General features: G+C 37.0%; 2 pseudogenes across 2 annotated transcripts; both read right to left on the reverse strand.

Annotated features, from left to right (window-relative positions):
* Positions 1 to 15,896: 15,896 nt before the first annotated feature.
* On the reverse strand, positions 15,897 to 16,663 carry LOC308510591 (dihydroxyacetone phosphate acyltransferase-like; annotated as a pseudogene). Its single transcript has one exon. The product of its transcript is annotated as a dihydroxyacetone phosphate acyltransferase-like (transcript).
* A 483-nt stretch (positions 16,664 to 17,146) lies between these two features.
* Positions 17,147 to 18,160, reverse strand: LOC308510590 (dihydroxyacetone phosphate acyltransferase-like; annotated as a pseudogene). Its single transcript has one exon. The product of its transcript is annotated as a dihydroxyacetone phosphate acyltransferase-like (transcript).
* Between the last annotated feature and the right edge of the window lie 1,766 nt (positions 18,161 to 19,926).

A 19,926-nucleotide genomic window follows, 5' to 3' on the forward strand; every position in this document is an offset into this window, starting at 1 on the left:
TCTAAATAATGCTGCAAAATCCTCTGCACAGGCCCTTTGTGCTCAAAACACAAGTATCTGGAGTGTACTCCCTGGCTCTTAGAGAGGAATAAATATTCCTAATGACTTCATATTTAGAGGTTTTGACAGAAGAGTCAGAAATTTAACCAAAGTTGGAGGAAATTAGTCTCCAGGTTAACAGATTCCTTGCTAAAATCTACCCCAAACCTCAGAGTTCTACTGCTAAAAAAGAAGGCATTCTAGATACTTGGCCTTCCCCCCTTACTTTATTAAAATGATACAGATATAAAACAAATCACAGGACATTCCTTATAATAACAGCAGGCCTCTAACCCTAGAGATCTCCAGGGTATATTTCATAAGTCACTTTTATCTGTAATGAGAAATTGCAGGTAAATGGATAGTACAGGTGATCTCATAGATTCCTTTAAAATGGAAAATTTTAAGCTCCTATAAAGTCAAAAAGTTACTCCATAAAACTGATTTAAGCAAAATAACTTCCATCTGCAACTTTTTTCCAACATTCCCAGCGAAAAGTAAAACCCACAGCAGAACTATCCTTGGTCCTGCCTTGGCTTCCCCTGAGTAAAGGTCATACCAAAGAGCCCGTAAGCAGATGGAGACTCAAAACAAGCAAAGGAAGAAGCCAGGGCTTAATACTGTACAAGCTGAAGAGTCCACTTCAGATCAGTCAGGAGTTAGCTGTGGCTTGTGGGTCTCCTCCTGTTTCAAGAGCAACAACAGAGGAGCCATAAACAGAAGTCCCTGTCCCAGTCACAGCCAGCAGGGGCTGATGGTGCTGTGACAAGCATACCGTGGGTGAGGTCAGGGGCTATCTGAGTCCTGGCTCTCTCCCTTGCTCTTAATTCAGTGATCATTAGCCTCAGTTTCCATACCTGTGAAATGTGGACAATTAAATAACGTAGTTCAACTGGTGCCTACTGCATAGCAGGTGCTCAGTAAATGCCTGTTTTTTGGTTTTGTTTTTTGTTTTTTTTATCTCCCTATTAATTCCACTTAGATACAGGATGAAAGATCCTGTGGATTTGGCAAAGTGAAGATGCCTCCAATAGATCATGAAGCACACTCCTAGTTGTGCCATAAAAAGATACTAATAGGGAGATTTAAAAGAGGAGACATCAGCTAGAGGAATCAAACCTTCCAAAATGTATTATTCCAGAAAATAGCTCAGGGTCCATCTTCCTCATCAATCATTTATTTACATTCTCTTACTTCCCAAACTCAAAGCTCAGCTTTCATCTTTGATCCCAGTCCACCTTTCCTCCTCCAAGCATTTGATCCTCAAATTTCCTTTATGGACCGTGGATTGCCTAACTGCTCCGTTCTCTGATTTCAGGTACCATTTTCCTGCTTCCAGCCCCCAATCTGAGTGAGGTTGGGTCTCAACCTCACTCTGGCCACTTGGCCCACTACCATACTCCCTTTAGAGAGTAATCTCTTCCAATGGTTAGATATAGGAGATTAAAAATATTAGGTACAATAGAGCAAAAGATAGGCTTCAATCCCCAAATCATAAATTTGTCTTTGTATATGCTGCTGTGGCATGTGGGTGTAAGATCTAGAGTGTAATCACCATATTAGAGATTTGAATGATTTCCACTTTTATAACTAAGACTTAAAGATGGAATTTTTAAAGCACTTAAAGATGGAGTGCTTCAGATTTTTTAAAAGGCATTCTATTAGAATCTGGTAATGTTAGCTGAGGCATGAACTAATTTTGGATCATATGCAGAAAATGTCTTTTTTAGGAACTGATATCATTACAACTCAAACATGCAAAACTATATCAAGTCAGCAATCTTTCAACTGTTTAAATTTTAAAAATTAAATCAATTCTATTCTGTGAGAAAGATAAAGAAACAGAGAGTAACCTTGCCTTGTTAAGAAATTGCTGCTCAACCCTGGATGTGGTAATGAGTACAGAAAAAAAAAAACTCCCTGGATGAAACAGTGTTAAATGCTTTACAATACTGCACATGCAATGGAAGTATGTGTGAAATGTTTGTTTGTTTGTTTTAAGCCTAAAGAAACTTAGCGATTAACGTAAGACTTTAGGGGCTCCCTCCACTGAATATCAAGGAAATTTCAACTTTGTAAATAAATCTCTATACTGAGAATCAAATATTTGTTGAATTAAGAGCCCCAGAGAACTGTGTCTGGCACTGGGTTGTGTCCTTTTCCCCTGCTTTATCCTAAAATTGAACATATCCCAAATCTGACTCTTGAATCTCTGGTCCTCTCATCAAAGCATCCCAACTTAAGGTCCAATTTACTATTTTGGTTCCATCTTCAGATTAATCATCCTCCTGACCTCCAGGTCAACCTTTCCAATCTCTTTTTGAACTTGAATGGCACACCAAACTCAATGTTTACCATTGGGAATCTCTTACTAAAACTACTGTTCTGTCCTGGATCTGCCCTCTTGCATAACACCAGAATTTCGACTCATTTAACATTTTTGGTGGAAAGGGAGGCACTGCTAACTTCAGTCCTCTTGGGAGATTCTCTCCCATAAATCCACTGATCCCTTGCTCTGGCCATTTCTAGATCAAACCTCTGGAAGCCCCAAGGCAAAAGCCATTGCCCAAACCCCGTCTGACTATTTCATGCTTTTCAATTCTCAGAGTATAAATAAATCTCAGAGACCTCAACTTTCCAGTGGCTATACGTTACATGCATTGGTTTTCATGTCTTTTTCAAAAGGGAGAATTCTAAAATATACACTCCTGGAAATAAAAAAGCAAGAGTATTTGGCCTCCAGTGAAGTATCCCCAAATATAAATTTTTTGAAGATTGAGTTCTTTCCCAAAGTATCTTCTTTTCAAAGTTACTTTTGGTTTCCCTAGGATAATTCCTACGTTGAGAAAAGAAACTGATCCCTTTATGTCATAATTGGTTCAAGTTCTAACTAACATTTAGGGTTTTTCTAATCTCAGCTATTAAGTATACTTCTTATAGTTTATCATTATTTTTTTTTTCCATTATTAGCTCTATCTAGTTGTGAACTGAGCTAGTGTTACATGAGAATATGTACTTGAATGCTGTAAGCTCTGGGTTGAATTCCAGCAAATACACTTAACACTCAGAAATTCTTAGTAGTAAATGGGAAATATTTTTTTAAACAGAATCTTTAAGACATACTTACGGACAAGAAATTGCAATCTAAACCACAACTCCTTTTCCTTTTTAACATCTTTAAATACATACGATATGATTGTAAATGAAACCACTTGCTTTCATCTAGGGTTAGCTGGAAAATTTTCTTCATTCTAAGTCAAGAAGGAGAATGTTACAGATTCAAGATTCATGTGTCGGATGCTTCAAAGGCTAATATCCAAAATTTCAGAGTTTGGAGTAAGAAAATGTTTATTGATCCAGAAGTCTCCAGCTGGAGAAGATGGGGGCCCTTAACATTTCTGCAAATCCATCTTAAGAGAGCCCTGAATTCTGGCTTTTTTTATGTCAAGGGAAGGGAGGAGGAGCAGGCCTCATGTGAGTTAGGACTGTAGACTTCTAGGCTCTGACAGAGACCAAAGGAAGAGCGCAATACATGTAAATCTCTTTGTTCCTGGTTGGTTCAATGACCCCCGCTGATCTGAGACCAGTCTTGAGGCACATGCAAGTCTTTGATAAACAGTCATTATTTTGTCCGTATTTGTCCACCTCTTCAAGAGAGTCACCTTCATTCAGGGGCTGTTTTTGTAACTTACTTAAACCTCTAGCAGAATTCCGCTAATTAACTAGCATATGGGAGAAATGCAGGATGGAATTACTGTAGAGTCAGAAAGAAGAGCATTTCACTTTGTTACAAGAACATTAAAAACTGAATAAAAAAATGAATGTTACTTTATTTACATCAAACTTAGAAGTATTTTAAGGGGAGGGAGTGACTAAAGCATCGATACTTCAATGGTTTCTTTTTTTGGCCTTAGAGCTATTTTGACATCAAAGAAGAACTTTATAATAAACTTTACATTGTATGAATCCACATTTAACAGGATTGAAGCTACTGAAAAACAACACTGTACAAAGATGTTGAAAGCAGATTTTGATCAGCTACACACTTTTATGACTTATCTAAGAATATGTAGAACACGTAATCAGTATTCCTAACAATTCACCCACAAGGACATATTTCTATTGATAAGAAACCTTCTCCCCTCAAATAAAGTGAATTGTCCCCATGAATTATGAAGAGGCTACCTCCATGTACAATTCCTTAATAGTTTCTGACAAGGCTGCTGCTCCAAAAGGCACTTCCTAATGCATTTGCTACTGAATTAGTAATAGGTTTTCAACTTCAATGTGTTTCCCCTCAATGTTCAGCCTTTCATTTTATAGGAGGCTGAGTAGAGACATATGACTAATGTGGCTCCCCTCTTCTTTATTTCTTCATTAAAAAAAAATGTGCCCAAAAGATGCAACTTGGATTTATAATGATCTGGGTTGAAACACCTACAGTGTTATAGCATTTGGAAATGTTTTTAGTCTCCCTCAAAATCTTGCTTTGAATTTCCTTTAACATTAAGTAGGCTTACAAAACCTATTCACCAAAACTTCTCCTGCTTAGGCTCCTCTCCTGCCTCAGAATTTGTTCGTTAGGTTTTGAAAACCATGCACAGGAATATGAGAGAGAAAATCTGATTCTTTATATAATTTGGAGGGGGATAAAAGTATTGACTAATAACAAAACGGATTTTAGAGCCTGAAAACTGAATATTGTCATTAGACTGTTCTCAGCCAACCCTGTAATAATGCCACAAGAAGGACCCTTGTATATCACCTTTGGAATGAAAAAAATTTAGGGATGCTTCAACTCCACACTTGAGATTCTGACTTAGTAAGCCTGGAATGTAGCATAAGCATTCAACTAAGGAATTCTATTAAAAAAAAAAAGACATATTGGCAATTTCCAGAAGAAAAATTTGTTCTCCTTCTTTCAAAATAAAAGCTATGGGATGACATTTTAAAGCAAGGAATTATTAAGAATGGTTTGGATCAGGGTCCTCTGCTTATACAACCACTACTTTTTTCTTTTTAAAGATGTTATTGGGGAAGGAGAACAGGACTTTATTGGGGAACAATGTGTACTTCCAGGCCTTTTTTCCAAGTCAAGTTGTTGTCCTTTCAATCTTAGTTGTGGAGGGTGCAGCTCAGCTCCAGATCCAGTTGCCGTTGCTAGTTGCAGGGGGCGCAGCCCACCATCCCTTGTGGGAGTCAGACTGGCAACCTTGTAGTTGAGAGCCGGCGCCCCAACCAACTGAGCCATCCAGGAGCTCAGTGGCAGCTCAGCTCAAGGTGCCCTGTTCAATCTTAGTTTTAGGAGGCAGAGCCCACCATCCCTTGTGGGACTTGAGGAATTGAACTGGCAACTTTGTGGTTGAGAGCCCACTGGCTCATGTGGGAATCGAACCGGCAGCCTTCGGAGTTAGGAGCATGGAGCTCTAACCGCCTGAGCCACCAGCCCGGCCCTACAACTACTACTTTTTATCTTTAAATTAAAATTCACCATAAATCTCTCAGTAAACTTTCCCATCTCTTAATCTTTCTTTTCTTCTCCTCTATCTTTTAATTAATAAACTCAAATCTGTTTAGTTTTATATTTAGCTTTCCCCCATTCCTGTAGGTTTGGCAATGTAGATGTTGTAACTGGACTCCATGCCATTTTCCCTTCTTTTCTGTTTTATATTGTCTAGGTTTTGAGTATCATTGTTGGTTTCATGTTAATGATTTAGAATGTCTATTTTTCTAATAAGCCCCAGAAGCTTTTACTACTCTGTGATTGTCTGGAAAATTTTACAGAAAAGAAATTTTAAAAATGAAAAAGGAGGGAGTATCTCCGCTGGGTGCTGAGGGTTAAGCTGCCATCACCTCCCTATTTGCCCCTAGAAAACTAGAAAGAGGTGATCCATAGTCTTGTGTATGATATTAGAGCAAAGCTGTGAATTTAGGCACCTACCCAAGACTAGAGTGAACAAGTGAGAGCACACAAGGCCATCAAAACCTGCAGAATAAATGTCTCCCGTGTTACTTCAACCTTCATTGCAAAGAACGGTGAAAAAGGAAAATAATTTCTCAGAAACACTGGTTTCCGCAGTTTCTATTAAATTTATCTGTACCATGGGAAATTATTTGACAAACTAAAAAGTCTGGAGCTCTGAGGCCCTAAAATATTTCCTTTGATGCTCAGCATAAGTTACCCAAAGGATATGTTTATTTTAGATCTAGATTTCTAAAAATTTGTGATAACTGGCCTGCCATGAATTGTGGACCCTACTAAGAGAAGAAGCTTTGTTTTTCATTACTTTCATTTTATTTTATATTTTCTTTCCTTTTTCTAAAACAGTTTACTTGGATCTTACAGGAGGACTCTTAAACATCTGATTGTCAAGTTAATAAGGACCAAAATCAGATTAATTTTTTGAAACATCACTTGGATAACATAAACTCCTTTTCTCCTTTGAACACCTAAACAGAATTCTCCAGAGTGAGCTCTGTGCTGTTTGTAAAATCACTCCAAGGGCAACCCTGTCACTTAACGTTGCGCCCAGCACAAGTTTGCTCTCCAGGGTCTGCTGCCTTGTTTCTCTATAGGTCTCTTTGCTGACTTGGCTCCTATTTTTGTTTACCTTGGATCTACTTTCTCTTATATCCATATACCTAAAGTAGAAATGTAAAATTCCTGATAAATATAATGCCCAGGAGAAAAGAAAAAATCTTTAATGGGAACTTTTAGAAAATATAGAAAATCCAGAATCTGTTAGTATGAGTTATTATTATTATATTTTTCACTTTTATTAAGTGGCTTTTAATTCAAACCATGTTGATATATTTTATGTATCATTGTAAACCACCTTAAAGAAATTTGGAGATAAGAAAAAAAATGTAATTATAAGTGCAAACCTGTAGTACTTGGTACACACCTGACACTGACCTAAGAACTTTTTATACATTAACTCTTTCACCTTTCAATTGCCTCATGAATAAGTTGCTAGTGGTATCACCCCCCACCTTTTGGGTTTTTTTAACAGATGAGGCAGTGCAGGCATAGTGTTAAATATCTCAAGCATATCACACAGCTAGGAAATAGCAGGGCCAGAATTTGGACCTAGGTCATCTAGCTATGGCATTCATATCCTGATTTTTAAGCCACAGCCCCAATGCATAAATATATTACTGACCTAGTTAACAGCAGTACTCAGACCTGGAACTTATATTTTTTTGACTGATTATCAAAAGCTTTGATGTAATTGTAGTAAAATAAATTAATTGTCAAAATCTCAGCAGGCTTTTTTCTTTTCTTTTTTTTCTTTTCTTTTTTTTTAGAGAGATTAAAAAGCTGACTCTAAAATGACTATGGAAATGCAAAGGACCTAGAAAAAGAACAAAAGTAGAGGACCTATACTACCTGATGTCATGCATTACTATAAAGCTATAGTAAACAAAACAGTATGGATTTGGCCAATACTACTGTAGTCTAATTTGTTCATTTTTTTCTTTTATAGTTTGTCCTTTTTATGTCTTATCTAAGAAATATTTGCTTATCACAAAGTTGCAAATATTTTCTATTATGTTTTCTTTTGGAAGTTTTATACTTTAGCTTTCAGGTTTAAATAATATCTTATTCTACTCCTCGGCTTTATAAGCTTAGTTGTTATTGATTGACTTTCTGGTAGTCAAATATTAATATATTTGGGCCTTCCACCCCTCCAGTCCTTCTCCACTGTCCCCACACTTTCCTTTTCCCTCCTTCCTTCTCTCAATATAGTTTCAGACAATATTTGGTTAAATCTATTTATAAGTAATCATCTTTCTTTCACAGTTGAGCCATATACTATGCTTTCATTTCCTTTGTCGTATATGTTTGGTTTTCCTGGAGTTAATAATTACCTTATGTTTTCATTTGGGTAATTTTCTATATACTATTGTTAAATCTTGCCAAAATTCACCTGAACAGCTCTAAAATTCCTCAATTCATTTGCCAGTCACCAATCAGGAAATCTACCAGGTCCTGGTTTTTTTAAGACTCCTTCCCCGGACATTTTGCTCCCACCTACGCCCTCCTGAGTTTTCCTGTCTTGATGTACTGCTGGTGGCCTGGCGCTTCATCCTCTTTCTGAAATTTTTCTCACTCTACCACCTTAAATCCTGTCTCTTCTGCATCATCTGATCTTGCTAACTCATTTTAAAAAGCATAGAGTTCAGTTTCTTTCTGAGCAAGAATACAGGGAAGCAAGTTGACACCCCACACATCCAAAAGTCTTTATTCTACCCTCATACTTGATTGACAATGCATAGAAATAGAAGTTGGTAATAATGTTCAAGAAACTTGAAGGCTTCCAGTATTGTTGTAGTTAAGTACAACATCACTCTTATCCCTGATCCATTTTGTAAGCCCATTTTGTTGCTTGTTTGTGGTTTGCTTCCAAGAAACTTTATAATATTCTGTTTATCTCTTGTGTTCTGAAATTTCACAGTAATATGCCTTGGTGTGGGCTATTAAGTAGGGCCCCTTATGATCTAAAAAAACCAGATCCTCCCCTTCTGGAAAACTGTTTTATTGTTTCTTTGCTAATATGTTCTCATCCACTTTCTCTTTTTTCTGTTTTTGAACCTGCTAACCATTTTTGCAATATATTCAAGGTTGGTCCTGTATCTTATTTCTTTTCTGTTTTCTATCTCTGTCTTTACAGAAAATATAATGGAAAGTTCCTAAAGTTCCCAGTTTTTTAAATTTTGGAAATCATATTTCTATTTTCTAAGAATTTTTTTACTCTGTGGTTTTTCCTTTTTTAAACTTTCTAAAAAATTATAAAACAGCACTTGAAAATAAATTTATAAATAATAAACATACACCTTAATGAATTATTATAAAATGAATCCCCTATACCCACCATTCAAGGTAAGAAATAAACATTGTTAGCCACCCCAACAGCATAATACTTCTCCCCAGATACAATTCCCTTAGAGTAACTGTCCTCACATTGACAGTAGCCATTCTCTTGCTTTCTTTACAGGTACACCATCTCATTATGAATTCCTAAAAACTACAGCTTAGTTTTGACCCTTTTTAGAAATAATACATAACTTGAATTAGAAATAACATATATGTTATTTTTAGTCTTTTGTTCAACATTATGTTTGAGAAATTCATTCATGTGGCATATAAGTTCATATTCATTCTTTATGGCATTCTATTGTATAAATATGCTACAATGTATGAATCCTTTGACTGTTGATGAATATTTATAGTAGGCATATTCCTAACATAATTTCTAGGAGCACAATTTCTAGGTCATAGAGTTGGCATATCCTAACTTGAGTAGAAAATATCAAAATGTTTGCCAATATGGTCTCCCAATTGCCACTCCACCCAACAGTATGAGAGAGTTCCAGTTGCTTTTCACCAACTCTTAGACTTGTCTTTCTAATTTTAGGCATCCTAAGAGTGTGAAATGGTAACATTGTGGTTTTAATGTTTATTTTCCTGATGACAAATGATGTGATTTATAATTTTTTGTTCATATTTAGTTAAAATTCACCAAGAATTGGTATTGTAGATGGTGTGAGGGCAAGATCAAGTTTTCTCCTCTTTTAACATGAGGATATTCAATTATCCCAGAGCCATTAATTGAAATCTGTCTTTTTCTCCCTGCTCTTAGTGCTACTTTCATTATAAATAAAGTTGGTGTGTATATGCTTCTGTTTCTGGGCCTTTGATCCTGTCACGTAGATCTATTCCTCTTTCCATGAACCAATTGCACTCTTTCTTAATCACCACAACTTTATTATGTCTTGATATTCAGTGGAGCAAGTATTCCCAAATTTGACTTGCAATTTCATGTCAATTTTGAAATCTGCTTGTCACATTTCACCCATGTATACACACACACAGAAACAATATCTTTAGATTTTTATTGGGTTTTCATTGAATCTATATACTCATATCAATTTTGGTGACATATTTGCAATATAGAGTCTTCCATTTCATGGACACAATTTATATCTCTGTTTATTTAGGTTTTATTATTCTTTCTCAACAAGGTATTATTAAATTTTTGCTTAAAAGTCTTGCAAATAATTTAAAAAGACTAATTCCTAATTATTTTGATATTGTTTAAATAATATCTTTTTAAATTTTCATTTTTCTATCAGAGGTTGTTAGTAGATGGTGTTGCTATAATACCTAATATATATTATATAGTATATGGTGTTGAATGCTATGTATTCAAACCTGGGCTGCTGGTGTAAGAAAATACAATAACTTTTCTTAGCTATAGGAAAGCAGGGCGTTCCTATGAAACTATTCATAAGCCAAAACAGTGAGAAGTGAAGAGTATCTCCCACTTTCTTAAAGTTTGCTTTATGCCACTTTGTTTTTATGAAGTACCTATTACATTTGTACCTGTTTTTGCTAACCCAAAGAAATCTAAAGAAGAAAGACCTACATTTAGTAATAGCTTTATTCAATTACTTAATTATTTAATCTGAAGAGGATTTTTGTTTTTATAAATAAAGCTATTACTGTATCCAGCCATCTTCCTAAAGTCATTATTTATTCTAATAATTTTTCTATAGATGGTTTTGGACTTTCTACATATCCAGCCATACCATTAAGTATACTATTAGTTCTAGGTGTTTGCAGATATTCTTTACCAAATTGAGTTCCCTGCTATCTTAGTGCATTAAGAATGTTTATTACAACAAAATGTTGAATTTTGCAAATCTTTTTTTCGTGTGTTATATTAATCAGCCATTGTCACAAAGTGCTGTTTAACAAAACTCCATGGCTTGTGACAACTGAATCACTTATCCAGACTGGGCTGTGATAATCTCAGCACCAGACCATCAGTTGGGCTCAAGTCTGTTCCTCATATTTCTCATTCTTCTGGGAACAGCCAGCTACCTGGAGACATATTCTTAGCATGATGGTGGCAGAAGTACAGGAGGGCAAGTCCACTGTTCAAGCACCTTTTAAGTCTTTTCTTGTGTCACATCTACTAATATCAAAGCAAGTCACAAAGCCAAGTCCACAATGTGGCAAAGGCAAGAATGTAGATGTATACTAATTAGTATAAACAAGTAAAAGATTGACAGCAATTAATAAATCTACCATATTTATTTATTGAGATTATTACATGATTTTTTCTTTATTTTGCTGCTATGACAAATTACATTGATTGATTTTTCTAATGTACAATTATCTTTGTATTCTTAGAAAAACCAAAGTTAGTTTTGATGTATTATAATTTTTATATTTCACTGAATTTGGCTTGCTAATATTGCATTTAGGGTTTTTGCATTAATGAGCATAAGTGACATAAGCTTATGATTTTCCTTTCTCGTATATCCTTATCAAGTTTTGGTAAAGAGATATCTTTACCTAATAAAATGAATTAGAGACTATTTCCTCTTTTCCCATATGCTGAAAGAGTTTATGTAAAATTGGAATTATCCCATCCATAAATATTTGCAATAATTTGAAGTCATATGGCCCTTGTAATTTGTCATAATATTTTACATTTCATGTTCAATTTCATTAATAGTTACAGAATTGTTCAGATTTCTATTTCTTCTTGTTTCTGTTCTTTTAAGACAGAACTTTATTAAGTTTATTGGGGTGATAGTGATTAATAAGATTATACTCATATCATTCATTAAAGCCCATTGTCTAAATTGTTACTTCTCGGTTTTAGATTATAAAATTAAGGCTGTTAGTGCAGTTTTCTGAGTATTACCAGTAATATGACATATTTTACAGTAGGAAAAAAAATGATGGTCTCTTATTCTATGCCTATCAAGACAGGAAGGAAGAAATGGTAGAGTGGTAGCTGATTGCATGGGCTTTAATATTTAACTGAGCTTTGTTCAAATTTCTAGGCCCCACTATTTTTGTGATCTTGAGGAATTACACATCTTTAAAAACAGAGGGTTGTTTTGTTGTTGTTTTTTTAAAAAGATGTGGGCAATAAGAATAATGTCCACTTCGTGGATATTTGTAAATATTAAAAGAGTAAATGCAGGTAAAAAATTTAGCATGGTGTCAGGCATATAATCAGAATTTAATAATGGGCAAGAGTTATTACAGCACAATTGTGGTTCAAAAGTTTTACTGGATAGGCCCCTAGCAAGGTTAATAAAATGGAGATAAGTAGAAAGAATAGATTGTGGTAGAAACAAAGACTTATTGAAGATTACTGAACACCAAACATGACACTTGTTACATAGCTTAATCATTTAAGTCCTGAAACAATTCTATGAGTTGTGCAGTGTCCCACTTCCCAAACAAGGTGGAAAATAAGGGAGTCACATAAAGATAGAACTGGAATTGAGATTCCTGTTTGCCTGACTCCAATGTCTATTCTTGCCCTTTATAGCACACACTGTGCTAAAGCCAGATGCTAAACTGACCTGAAGTCATCTGTGATTCGTATTCTATTTCTGGTTATTTCATTAATGTTATTATGTGTAAAGTACAAAATGAGTTCCTCCTTCTTTCTCTAATCATCCTTAAGGAGGGTTAACAATAATTGGCCTTTATTTCTCATGGGATATTAAAGACAATAATTTCATGAGTTATTTCAGAGGGCAAGTCCCAAGACGAAAAGAATAATCACATTTTAGAACTGAAAGGGGCTTTTGAGATCAACTGGGAAGAACTTGTTCATTCAACAAATGAGGAGACCCAGACTTAAATAAGAAAGTGCTTGCCCATATTCTGACAATGAGTTATTTGGAGGGTACTTGGCTTCCCTGCCAGTGAGGCTTAGATTGAGGTAAGGAACACTGAGGCTGAGGGCAATGGGTTATGCCTACTTGAAGCTCAATGACACAATCACTCACATTCAGGCATCCTTACCTGCTGCCTGGGATGAGAGGACAGAGGCAGCTTAGCTCCCTTCTGGGGCACACACATCTGGTCAACTTCAATATTTTCCAGTTGATTCTTGCAAACTTTCCTTAATCTTACCCAGCTAATCAAAGTAGTTTCTAATATTTACCATGGACTTACTATGAAGTATTTACAATATATAAAATGATTTAGTACATAGTGAGTCTGTTATTTTCATTAACTGTCTCTTATTCTTGCATAGTTCCCTTGGCCAGCAGAGGTTAGGCAATTGGGATTCCAATGCATTCTCAAAATTACAGAAGAGACACGTGCACAATCAGAAGATTGGTAGTATAATGGATATGTTGAAAGGGCACAAGACAAAAAGCCTATCCTAATGATACTCCAAACCAGATATGTGTCTTGCTTTCCAACATCTATACCTCTATTTTTTGTTGAAAAATAAAATCAATAATCTTATTAATCCTTTCAACGATGCTCATTCAACTTTTAGCTTTGAAAAGCAGCCAATCAGTCTTATTGATGAACACAATGGAAAGGGATATGATTTCATTGGTCAATTGTGGATGAGGAAAGAAAGAGTGCCTCCCAACTCTGCCTCTCCATGTAGGATATGTTGTACACAGTGTGGGGTGGGTGGATGGAGGGGGTAATTAAGCTTCTCATTTTGCTCTTACTAGATAATGAACAGGTGCCACGTTATGTACACATTAGCAGAATACAATAAATACAAGTTGCTGACTTGGCTTATTGTGGTGAGTGCAGCAAAATGAAAACAGAACCATTACAATGGGTTCTATATTTAAAGATGAGGGGAACTGTGAAGCAATATTTGCTACATTTTTTTCTTATTTTTAGTTTTACAAATTTGAGCCTAATTTACCCAAGCATACATAAACCCTATCATTAAACACCAGGAAAACATCTTTTAAAAATTCATTTCTCTTTTGAAGAATGTTTTTAACTCTGGATTGGCCTTTCTGGTGAAATTCACCAGATCATTACTGTCAACAATCAAGGCATGTGATTGTCTCACATAAGACCCCCTCAGCAGAGACATTAGAAAAATGAACAAACAGTCTCTTTGTTTCTGCCATTAGCCCCTTAAATGGATTGTATTGATGTTTTCCAAAAGCATGGGAGAGAAAGGAACAATTTAGGAACAAAGGGAGTTAAAAGTGAAGTCCAAGACCTTGCAAAAACAGGGAAGTCACCTTTGAGAGGCTGGTCACACAACATGGTGACTGTCAAGATCCTTTCTACCTCACAGTGGTGGCCTGAGTCCTATTTCTTAGCACCTTTTGTTAAGATTCTCTGGTTGAGAAGAAAGAAAAGTGATTTTTTTTTCTCATCAGAAAAAAATTAGGAGATACAACACTGAACATTGAAATTGAAAATTTTTCTGAATTCATAGGAATTAATGAGAACTTTACAAGTTACCTAAAACCCATTCATGCATCTGTTTAGGGGAAATGAGGCATCAAGATGAGTGAAATAAAAAGAAATTATTTGGTACCTTCTTTATATGTAGGAACTCCCAGGTCATTTTAAAAGGAAAGCTTTTGCTCTCTTTTTAATCACACACTCTCTTCTTTTCCTCGTTCTTTAACATCCTAAAACCTTCTTCCTTTTCCCCCTGAAATACAATGCTGTCTATACCTTTCAAAGGTGCAAAGAGAAATTGGAAGCTTATGACGAGATTTCAGTGACCAATGGAACAATTCTAAGAAATGCCATTCATGTGACCGGCTTAGTCACTGCCTCTCAACCAATATTGGAGGGTCAATAAATTCAGCTCAAAATTCTTGACATTCACCCAACTCTTGACCTAACCATGTTCTCAGGCAAGAGGGTTGCAAGGGGCCTTGCATTACTCACACAAGTGTCTCCACATCAAGTCAGCCCAATGGATGGCCTCAGGCTGGCACTATGACCCACATAGTAGATATCTACTATTTTTGCCAGTCAGGCATCTGTCTCCCACTGAGAAATAGGTATTTACCAAGATTGCAACCTGAGATCAAAAGCCAAAGTAGTAGTTACAAATGCTCTGGAAAAATCAGTCACAGGAGGACTGAAATGTTCCATTAAACAATTTACTGGGAAAATCCCTCTTCATATCTTCCAACCTATTGAAAGTGTTACTGGGTTAAGGTCTGGCTGCTTGTTGCCTCATGAGCCAAAAATCAAGGTTGGTGGAAAGAAAAGCAGGTTTATTCCCAAATGCCAGCATTCAGACAAAGCAGTGGACTCCTGTCACAAAGATGACCTTCCTCAGTCTCCACGTGGCCAAAAGCTTTTATAGCCATAACAGGAGAGGCAGAACAAAGGAGAGGGGGATATGGTTAGGCAGTTCTGGGTGCTGAGATCGGAAGAGAAAAAAAAGGATTTTCTCAGAACCTGGTTTGTCTCAGAGGTAAAACTATCTCTGTTTCTATTGAAGGAGGGAAATCTCTGGTTGTTAAAGAAGCAGGTGTCCAAAGCTGTAACTTCAAGTAGACTGAAATCTTGAGTAAACAAGTAGTTAAGGTTACTTGTCCTGTAGTAAATTAGTGAGGCAGGTATTCAGCCCTAGCCTTAAGTAAACAACACTGAAATGCTGGTTACTCCAAAGGAGTCAATAATCTTCCAGGATTCTGTGGGGCACAACAGTTTGCATGGGGAGGCTAAGGGTCAATATGTGTATGCTGCCACATTTCTTTCCCACAACTTGTAAAGTAGGCAGATTTTCTTTTTCTAAACATTTTCCCAAAAGACTGCTTTATTTTAAAACACACACAGAGTTGGATACAAATGTCTTTTTAATCATTGTGGTGGAGATGATTACACTAATTGCTTAAGTTGGTCATCTGTTCCTTTTCTGGGCCCACCATCTCAAAATTTTAGGGAGTATGAGAAGAAAGATGGGTCTCTTTCTTTACATCCCTGTTTGCTGTAATAAGTGTGCTTGGATGATAATAATTATATGACCAAATTTTTCATAACTTTTTGACAATTACTAAAGTGTTTCAGTTGCTGGTTTTCATACTGGTGTCTTACAACCAAGCATTTCTTCTAATTTTGTTGTGGCAGGTTCACTCACATTAAATATATAGTCATTATCTACCTTCTTCTCCTCTAACAACCTAGCCTCACCAAAGCTGAGGCGTTTTTCTGTACATCAGAAGGTAATACAGCATACTGAGAGGCACCTTGATCAAGAAGGTGACTTGTGAATGTTCTTACTCTAGCCAAGTACTGTTTCTCAGTGAAGTAATCTTCTTGTTCCTTTAAGGGGTATTTGCAAATTATCTGATAACATTCCACGAAAGGTTTAAAGAGTCCTATTAAAAATTCTACCACAGTATTTGTTTTCTCTGTAATTAGAATGTCCTAATTATTGTTAATTGAATGGTCTCTTTTACAAAGCAGGCAACAGCCTTCTTCAAAGTCCTTTAATGGATTCCTTGGAAGGAAGATGAACTCATCTGAAAAAACACTGCATAGAAAGTGAAAACAACTATGGATATACTTTTTCCTGAACCCAGGTGTCACCTGCAATGCCAGAGCTACTCAAGAGAGATAGACAAAAATGTTGAGCTACTGGTTCCTGTGAGCTGAGCATATATGAAGAATGATGGGCTAGCCAATGAGGCCACTGGCCACCTCCCAAACTCCAGAGTCCACTTTCAGGACCGCTGGGCTTTGGCAAGTGTCAAGAGGTGTCTTGGCTCCCGTGCCCAACACTAGAACGCAGGATATGGTGAGGCCAAAAAGGAACACCAACGCAGCCATAGGTAGGGGAGTCATACCACTATATTCTCGCTGGTGGTTGGGTTGGAGATACAGGAAGCAGGAGCCACATGATGCACAATGTGCCGACTCCTTCTCTACCAACGAACCAACCAATCAACCAACCAACCAATGTAGCCACAGCAGTTATATCAGTGGCTAGTAGCTAACTGGTAACAGCTAATGGCCAACTAGTCACAGCGGACGGCCATCTACTACCTGAGCCAGCACCTTTCCACATGAGGCTGAGAGCCTGGAAACTGCTCTCTGGGACTCTGTCCCCACAGCAAGTCTGGTGATGCTGCAACGTGGAAGAATGCTGAGCTGGATAACTTCCTCAGCAGGCTCATTACTGGGCCAAGAGTGGAACAGCCTGAAGGACTGGGCTAAGCCTTTCATCCATTAAGTCTTTTTCATAAGAATGTTGAAGTACACGGATAACTTGTTCTGGAGCAGAACAGCAACTACCATGGTCCGTGGGCTCAGCATCAGGTTTTGCATCTACAGAAGCTGCATCTTATAGGCAGTCTCAGTGACAAAGGCCCACAAGTCCTCTGATTGTTTCTCAGGAATATACTTTGAAATCAAGTTATATGGGCTCCAGCCCATCCTACAAGCTGCCAGAGATCAAAGTGATGCAGGGTCTCCAACAAATATGTGTATATTTCCAAATTTTCCTGAAACAATCCTCCTGGCTTTTAGCAATCCAGTTGTAGATTCTTTTGCCTTAAGAACCCCTAAAAGCTCAAATACATAAAGACCTTCTTCGAATATCTTACCATAATTGATGATAATTGGAACAAGGTAGGTATCAAAACATTTTCTCTTGAAAAATGGTTCCATCACAGTATTTAGAAGACCAAATTTAGGAGTCAATGTCTTGGCAGAGCTCCTTCTTGTCCCTTTGAGGAAAAATTCAACAGGAGCATAACCAGCCAATAACATGGTTTTTACCTATTCAGAGAAGACAATCCAGGAGAGTTTATTGCCACCAAAGGTGCACCACATCAAGTGGCCCGACATCTACAGCAGCTCCCCCATCATTTTCATTCCTAAAAAGTCCATTCCTGCTGCTATGATTGGCACAGGTAAATCATAGTTGTAGAAAAGAAAAGAAAACATCAGAAAGTCAATGTAACTCCGATGACTAAGCAGCAGAACAACTGGATGCTCCTGGATGGCTCGTTGTAGTTTCTCTATATCTTCTCTATTTACACACACTTTTGAGAAAATTTGTTTAAATATTTTGCTCAGGGCAAAGACAAAAAATCGGATGGCTCTCAGATGCAGTTTGTGGCTCATTTCACCCAAGATCTCACAAGTTTCCTTTCGGAGGACATCCACGGACTGAAAGGATTCCTTGGAAAGCTGTTTAATAATGTACTAAACCTCTTCAGAACTGAGAACACTGCATTTAATATCACTTGGCTTGCATGGAGTAATTTCCTTATAGACAAAAGGTGTGTAGCATTTTATTGCAAATTTCAAGTCACTAAGATGCCTCTTCTCCTCCATAATATCTTCAAACTCAAACTATTGAGATCATTCGAGTAAAGGAGCATGACAGTGCTGGGACTGGTGGAACCAACTGAGAATGAACTGGAAGGGCCCATGGTGGGTGCTGTGCGCTGCAGGGCTGAAAGTTGATTAAGTAGGAGATAAGATCTATGACTTAATGAAGGGCTGCAAATCCACTGCTCTGAGGCACTGGATGCCCTGCAGTTTTTACTCATGTTGTTTGGGGAGGGGCAAAATATGCAGAAGGAGGAGGACTGCTGGAGATGTATAACTGTAATACCCAACCATTAAAGTTCTGTTCTTCAAGGAATATCGGTCCATTAATTTATTGACCTTCTTGAGAAACAATAGCCTTTCCAGTCCCACAGATCTCCTCACTTTGGAAGTGGAAAGGAAGAGGAAAGGAAGAGTTTGGAGATTTGGTTTGGCTTTAACAGATGCCTATCTACATCATGGGCACACACATATACTCTCACACATACTGTTTTCCTTGCTTACAGCCATGGCTTCCTTCCTTTCATTAAAAACCTGAGACTGGGAGTTGGGGTACTTATATAAAAATATTGTCACAAAGGTACAATGGGAAACAGGGCAAAGTGCTGTTTCAGAAGCCAAAAAAAGATATAACTTTCTAATTATAAGAAGCCATCCAAAGTGAAATGTGGCCAGATTTCCTCTGGACACATCCATCCTGAATGTAGGGCACTGAATTTGGAAGTGAGAACATGGTGACTTCTGACACAGGCATTTTAGTGGAGTACCAAGGAGAAAGTCAGGTGGCGATGGATTGGAGAGTAAAACAAATGGATCTACTGAGTATAGGTTTCATTTAGCTCAAGATCGAGAACAAGGTTTTAATAGGAAAACAAATACGAGAGAAGGGAATTTCAACACGTAACATGTCATGCAGGTGTGTAAAAGGCTTTTTCTATTATTTAAAGTTTTTCGTTGATTTAATATGAATTTAATAGTCTCTCTCGGGAGTGATCACTTTTAAGCTTTGTTTTTAATTGGGGAATGAAGGGTAATAGGACAGGAAAAAAATTCTAGAGCTCCTAAAATTATACTTTTTTAAAATTAAATGTACTGGAATGACATTGGTTAATAACATTATATAAGTTTCAAGTGTACAAATTTATAGGTACATCATCTGTATATTGCATTTTGTTGTCGTCACCCAAAGTCTGGTCTCCCACTGTTATCACATATTTGACCTCTTTTACCCCCGCCATCTTTCTTTCCCTCTGGTAACCACTCTTCTGTTGTCTGTGTCTACAGTTTGCTTGTTGCTTTCTGTTTTATATCCTATGTAAGAGATCTGACAATTAAGTTTGTGAACTTGTTGCAACCATGTTGCTAACCTTTTTTTTTTATTATCTCAGAAGGATTATTCATTATGCATTTGTACCAACTGGACAAACACTTAACCAAGTTTACCATTTGGAAGTGCTGAAAAGACTGTGTGAAAAAGTTAGAAAACTTGAACTTTTTGCCAAGAATTCATGGCTCTTGCATCATGACAATGCACCAGCTCAAAAGGCACTGTCTGTGAGGGAGTTTTTAGCCAGTAAACAAATAAACTGTATTGGAACACCCTCCCTACTCACTTGATCTGGCACCCGATGACTTCTTTCTTTACCTGAAGATAAAGGAAATATTAAAAAGAAGGCATTTTAATGAAATTCAGGACATCAAGGGTAATACGATGACAGCTCTGATGGCCATTCCAGAAAAAGAATTCCAAAATTGCTTTGAAGGGTGGA

This window comes from Rhinolophus hipposideros, assembly GCF_964194185.1.
Source record: "Rhinolophus hipposideros genome assembly, chromosome: 18".
In the NCBI taxonomy this organism is placed as follows: Eukaryota; Metazoa; Chordata; class Mammalia; order Chiroptera; family Rhinolophidae; genus Rhinolophus; species Rhinolophus hipposideros.